At 33.5% G+C, this 7,338-nt stretch overlaps 1 non-coding gene across 1 annotated transcript; it reads left to right on the top strand.

Annotated features, from left to right (window-relative positions):
- Positions 1 to 5,976: 5,976 nt before the first annotated feature.
- LOC150041193 (U6 spliceosomal RNA) lies at positions 5,977 to 6,079 on the top strand. Its single transcript, XR_016533907.1, has one exon. It is a non-coding gene; the product is annotated as a U6 spliceosomal RNA (small nuclear RNA).
- Positions 6,080 to 7,338: the final 1,259 nt, after the last annotated feature.

The following is a 7,338-nucleotide window of genomic DNA, read 5'->3' on the forward strand; positions in this document are numbered from 1 at the left end:
ACCTTGTAAAATATAAAATGTGTTATGTTACTCTCCTTGTTTAAAACCCATTGATTTCAGAGAAAATATAATATGAATCATTTATTCCTATTTGTTTCTCTTCTACACAGCAAATAGGAATTCCATCCTACTGGTAAATTCACTTTGTTTTACATGTTTTCAAACTTTTCATATGTGGTATTCAGTTTCTCAAATGTATCTTTGCCCCCTTGCTTAAGCATTACAGCATCTTTTAGACTATGTAACAGCTAAAAGATCTTCAGAATCCACATTTCCTTCTTTACAAAAGGCTTGTTTTGTATAAGCTGGACAGACTGCTCTTTGGAAATGATTAAGACACACACACTCTTCATTCTTGCTAACTCAGAATGAAAAGTTTCTCTTGATCATGCAATACGTTTCCGCTTTTTTGAAGACCTATTTCAGAACAAATTAATTTATTTGAATCCTTGATTCTTACACATGTGAACTTTAAATTTGGGGAAGTTATGGTATTTATGACTAGGTCATATGCCGATTTGAATCATTTTGATGACTTGATCTTTTAGTAATATTCTTAATATTACTAAGAATTTAAAAAAGCAATGTAGTCAATAAAATGATGCTAAATGCTCAAAGTGTTCATAGCAAGTACATGCATTAATATGCACATCTTGCCTTGTGAAAATTTGTAATTACCACCTACATATAATATGTGCATGGTGCTATGCACCATGGGATGATCAAAGGAAGGCAAAATGATAGCCTGACAAGTAGTAATTACAATGAGATTATAAAAGTACAGACATCACATTAGATACATGAGCCTTTCTACTACCTCTGATTTCTGAGTAGAACTTAGCTACTATTTGGGTAGTTAGAAAGGGGTTAAGGCCCACAAGATAATTATCTTTAAGATGATTAAACTCTTCTTTAGAATATAAATATTTCTTATTCAACTACATTTTTGTGGAATACCAGGCTGATTGGGGTTTAAAATCCTAGTGTATCCACAATCTCTTCCAGTAATATTTTTAAAGGATCTGCTCTTACCTTGAGATCTTTGATCTGTCTGAAATTGATTCTGATGCAGGGGGGGTTGTTTTTGTTTTTATTCTTTTAGTGTATCATGTAAACATTTCTTTTTTCTTTTGTTTTTCCCCCTTTGATTTATCCCCTGTTCTCATTGTTTTTGATTTTGGTACTCTGTGTCTTGTGTCTGTGTCTGATTTAGGATAAGAAAGAGGAATAATAAAATGATGAGAGAAATAACAAAGGGTGAATCAATGAAACAGCTACATTCACAATATACTGTTTTGTAAATTAACTTTACCACTTGTCACAGGAGTCACTTGGAGGGTGGAAAAGTGGGAATAAAACAAGGGAGGGGGTAACAATTTGGGACAAGGTGATATGTATTACCTTACTTATGTAACTGTAACTGCTCTGTATATCACTTCCATAATATGATTAAAGTAAAAAATTGTTACAAACCTATTTGGGGTTTGATCATCAGAAATTATATGAAGTTATTTTTATTTCAACACACATTCATGTATTGTTTCAAAAAATTCATTTGAATTACAAAACATTATTTTTTTAAATTTGCAATTTGACCTGCTGACATCTCAGGTTTCCACAAGTGGTAGAAGTTTTCACTCCTAACAAGCCCTCCAATTAGCCTGACAATCTAGCAAAAAGGCCTGTTTCACTATGTTGGTTGCTGAAACAGGTATTCCTACAATAGAAAAGGTATCCTGGAATGATTTTCTCTGCTTTTCATGTATTGAGATGAGTGATGATAAAGAGCTATAAAGAAGAACTTGAAACCTCATTCCCTTACATGCATTTACCATTGAAGAGGATGTATATACTGCTACATACCCATGTGTCTAGGATTTTTAAATGCTAATTACGATGAGCAATTTTCATAAAAGATGGAGAAGCAATCTTGTACGTGCTTGTTTTTTTTTCTGTGCCTTTGCATCTTTATATACGCAACATTAAGTGCAAGTTTAATGTCTAGGTTTTGTTTATATCTGACCTTCTATTTTTTCCATTTGATAGTTTTCCTGCATTCCCTAAAGATTTTTCTCTTGTAAATAAAAGGGTTTAATTATTTCTGTAATAGAAGTATTAAAGTTCCCAGGAGAAGGGTTTTTTTTTCTTAACTATTTAAAAATCATTGTAGGTATAATAAAAGGCAAGTATTTCATGACCGATGCACCTGCTTTATGAAAGTACCAGTGAAAACTCAAAGATAAAACATACATTAAAAGGTGAGGATTTTTAATGCTATTATTAGCTACCAGCATCCAGGTCAGGGCCAGGGAGAATAAATTAGTGAGATAAAGTCATAGCACAATAGCTGATGCTCATGCAGCTTTATTTTTGTTTCCTTTATTTATGCAATTTCCACCAAACAAGTTCAAGACATGTCTAGGTAAGTTATGTAACAGCTGCCCAGAGAATTTCATTTTGTTGTAGTTACAGCATTTTAGTTATGCTTTGTATACATGCTATTTTTACCTGTGATTTGGAAAGAGCTAAGCTCATCTTTTGAGGTACTTGATATCACAAAGTTGTATTATGCCTTGCTTTTTTTTTTCTTTTCTTTGCCAGTCCTGGGATTGAGCTCAGATCCTGAGCACTGTCCTTGGAATTTCTCTAGGCTAGAGCTCTACCACTTGAGCTTTAGCACCATTTTTGGCTTTTTTTCTATATATGCAGTACTGAAGAATCGAACCCATGTCTTCATGCATGCTAGGCAAGCACTTTCCCACTAGGCCAAAGTCCAGGCCCTATGCCTTGCTTTTTATAAGTAGTGAAAGAATTATTTTTATGGAATGATTGGCTCTCACTATTGTTGTACAATAAAGAATTAATGCTCTAGAATAGGTTTAGTTTATTTAGACAGAAGAGCACACTTTTGTAATATTGTATTTTCTGCTGAACAGATTTATTCATTGCCCCAGTAGAAACATCACAGTCCTTCTCAAACACAAGCCTTTATCTTACAAGCTTACTTTGGATACCATAAAATAGTAATAAGTATTTTTTTGCCAGTCCTGGGCATGAGCTCAGGGCCTGAGCACTGTTCTTGGGCTTTTCTCAAGGCTAGCAATCTGCCACTTGAGCCACAGAACCACTTCCAGCCTTTTTCTATGTATGTGGTAGTGAGGAATAGAACCTGGGTCTTCATGCATGCTAGGCAGACACTCTACCACTAGGCCAAACTCCTGGCCCAGTAATAAGTATTTTTTAAAAGTCAATGTACAGTGCATTTAATTTATTCTATTTGAGTTTGTAATACTAAATATTTACAGAATATTTTTCATTGTGCATCAACAAGATTTTCCCTTAATACACATTTTCCATCTATCTCTCTCTCTCTCTCTCTCTCTCTCTCTCTCTCTCTCTCTCTCTCTCTCTCTCTCTCTCTCTCTCTCTATCTAGTTATCTATCTATTTATTTACTTATTTTGCCATTCCTGCTCTTGAGTTCAGGGCCTGACCACTGTCCTTGGACTTTCTCAAGGATAGAGCTCTACCACTTGAGCCTCATTACCACTTCTGGCTTTTTTCCATGTATGTGGTACCAAGGAATCGAAACCAGGTTTTCATGCATGCTAGGCAAGCACTCTACCACTAGGCCAAACTCCCAGACCCTTTCCTCATCTATTTAAAGGTTAACTACTGGGAGAGGAAACATGGGCTTATTGATACATATTCTTCAATGAGTACCTATCTTTTTTTGTGAATCAGTAATAGTCTGTAAGTTGCTAAGATTTTTACTATTGTCAAATTAGAAATGGGAATATTCACTTTTCCTATACTTTTACTTTTTTCTCAACTCTTTTGTGGTGGTTTTCTCTGCATGGAAATAAAATATTCAACAATGTAAATATATGGGCATATTATGTATAGATTCATATATAAAAAAACTTCAATATAATTTGACAATTAATAGAAACTAAGAATCCTGAAGCATTTCAAAAATTGGTCAATATATCAGGTTTTAAAATGATTTTTCCATCTCTATGACGATTGTCTATGGCTCTGTTCACTTGGCTACAAGTGATAAAAAAGACTATGAAGAAGACTACATAGTCTTCTTTCTCCTTCCCAGTTTATTACTATTATTCTTACTTTCTCTTGTGGATTTGCACTTTTGAACTCCTCTTCAAGAAGCACCTTGCTATTTCTCTCTTCACATAATTTCTCTTTTTCAAACTTATTTTTCATTTTAAAATTTATCTTTAAGTAGCTTTTTCAAAGGGGTTTCGATTCAATATATCAGTTTATGAGTATAATGTATCTTGATTGTTGACATCTCTTCCATGCTTATCCACTATCTCTCCCAACTCATCAAATTCCTCAAGTTGCCTGGTTCCATTTTTACAATATGCATATTTAATATTATGATTATATTTGCTGATCCTTTTTTAAAATTTCATTTAATTTTTATTATTATTTTTAACTTGTTATACAAAGGAGTTGTCATTTAACAAAGTATAGCATTAATACACTATATTTTGATGTATGTCACCAGTTTCAACATTCTCACCCATCTCTGCCCTAGTAACCCTTTCTTTCACTGTTTTATAGGATATTTATTGGATCCTTGTCTTCATTTTCCCTTTCCCATCTAACTATTTCCCTTTGCATCACCCCACCCCTTTGGATTACCTGCTTTCTGGAGTTTTTTTTTATGAACTTGCATTTTGGCTTTCTGAGTAATTACAGTATTTGAGATATCATTTGAATCTATAACATTTCGTTTAATACATTTGTATACACTTGCATGCAGCCCAACATATTTATGAGTTTGTAAACTGAATCTAGTTTCCACATATAAGAGAAAACTTGCATCCTGCCTTTGCTTTCTTTATTCATCTGTCTTCCTTACCCTTGAATTTAACCAACAAACCACCAAAGTTCCAGCTTCTGGAACCATTAGAAAAACTGTTGGTTGTTCAAAGGCATGTCATCATTGCAAAACTCCCTTGTGTATGGTTTTATCAACTTTAAATTAGGAAATGTCTCTACTCTGCAGACAAGTAAGAATAATTTAATTTGCAATTATGTATAGAAAAAAATCCTAAATAAATTCCAGGTAAATCTGGACTACTGGCCTTAAAATGCAGAACATATCTTCCTTGATTTTTACAGCAGACATGCGTTAGCAATATTTGAAGCTAGGTATTTGTTCGTATGCGTAAATTTTAAATACTTGTATATAATACATTTGTAAATTCATTCAAGTTTTCTATTCCTATCTGAGTTATTTTTGCAATATATGTTTCTTGTAAATCGTGCATATATATGTATATTTGTAAGAAAAAGACTGTACAATTTTCTAGATTCATTGGGATGTTTTTCAAGTTTTTGCCAATATTTTTTTTTATTCCTTTGCCTCAGGTTTTCCTTCAGTCTACCTCCAAAGAATACAGATAGCCAAACCCTAATTGTGGGTGGCTCTCTCTGTGCTGAAGTGGTTCAAGGAAAGAAAGCCTGTCCTTGTAAATATCCAAGTTTGAGAATTTGTTTTTTAATAAAACTCCCAACGGAGTAGAAATATTAAATTTACCATTATCAATGTGAATTTGTCTCACTGAGATTTTTTTCAGTAGTGAATTTCTAAAGTTTTAGTTGTTTAAACTAGGAAGACCCTATATTTAGTTTCTATTTCTAATAATGAAATAATTGCACCAGAACATCCGAGTGGCTGATTTCTTCCCAGCATGTATGCATTAATGTAGAAAATACACTGATTTTTTTCTTCCAGTGATATAAAAAGAAAAGGTCACAGCTTCCAAAATGTCTCATTCTAGAAAAATTCATGCTCGGAACATTTCATTCTTGATTAAATGAGAATAATATATGTGGATGGTTGAGCAGGTGTATCATTTTTGGCTTTGATTTCCCAAGGAAAAGAATAGCAAGTAATACAGTACTGTAAAATATATTAAAAATGTTCTATTAAATCTTAAGGAGTGTGCTAGTTTCTGCTGCATATATACTAAAATTAGAATGATACAGAGATTATCATGGCACTGTGCAAGGGTGACATGAAAATTCACAATTCATTCTATATTTGCTAAAAATCTTAAAACATACACCACAGCATTCTCATATGTGAAATATCATATTGTGTCATGACTTAGCTCTACATTCTGAACTTTAAACCTGTTTTTCATTGTGTGCTGGTACTTATCAGACAGTGAAGAACTAATAATTATGTGAGATAAGTAGATATGTTTTTCAAGATGAAGTTTGGTGACTCTAAAATAGTATCCGAAAACTAAACATTCATTCTCATTCCCCCCCTCTCTGTATGTGTGTGTGTGTGTGTGTGTGTGTGTGTGTGTGTGTGTGTGTGTGTGTTTAATTGTAGAGAAGAGTATTGTGAACTTTCCTGCCCAGGCTGGCTTGAACCTTGATTCTCAGATCTCAGCCTCCTGATGAGCTAGGATTACAGGAAAATTGGCTGCTGCTAAATATTCTTTATAAATTATGCTTAATTCTTAGACTAAGACATTACTCATTGAGGCTTCCTTGTGCTGCTTTAATTTGTTTAATTGATAGCTTGTTCTTTGATGCACATGTTCATGTGCTTCATGATGTAGATAACTTGCTAAGGCCTTTATTGTCTGTGTTTTCTTTTTCTTTTTTAATGTCTTTCAAATCTCATACTCCCCAGGGATTTTTTTAATAATGGCTATGCTCAAGCTCACAGAGACTCATGAGTTGTGAAGACAGAGAAAAAGAGGCAAATAAAGAGGGACAGAATGAAGATGAGACTATATGGGAGAGCCGATTCAAAGTGTTGAATACACTATTACTCAGTATTCATTCATTTTCCTTTCCAGAGGGTAATTGTATGATCAGCAGAAAATAATACTAAAACTGGATGAAAGTAATACAATGTAGAAAATACATTCGTTGGTGCTAATATTGATGATAATATTGGTGTTAACATTGATAATGATTATGAGAACATTAATAATCGAGGAAGCATCTATTATTTACTGAGTGCTGGCTGTATCTGCTTCACTTTTGAGTACTTCGTGTATACAATCTCAAATTTTCACCAATTTTTAAGTGTATACTAATAGTAACTCCACTTTAGAGATGTGGAAACTGAAATATAGAGCAGTTAAGCAATAATGTCAGTCCACATAGAAAGTGGCAGAACTTTGTTAACACTCCAGACATATGATTTCAGTTAACTGTGACTTCAATTTTGATGTCCATCATGAGAAAGGGTGTGACTTGGAACCCAATGTTTGCCAGGTTGATCCTTGTATTTTTCGCATTTGAAACTAGAGGCCTATGGTGTGAATTCTATAAAATAATA

Source organism: Megascapheus bottae, chromosome X (genome assembly GCF_031878675.1).
Source record: "Megascapheus bottae isolate mThoBot1 chromosome X, mThoBot2.hap1, whole genome shotgun sequence".
NCBI lineage: Eukaryota > Metazoa > Chordata > Mammalia > Rodentia > Geomyidae > Megascapheus > Megascapheus bottae.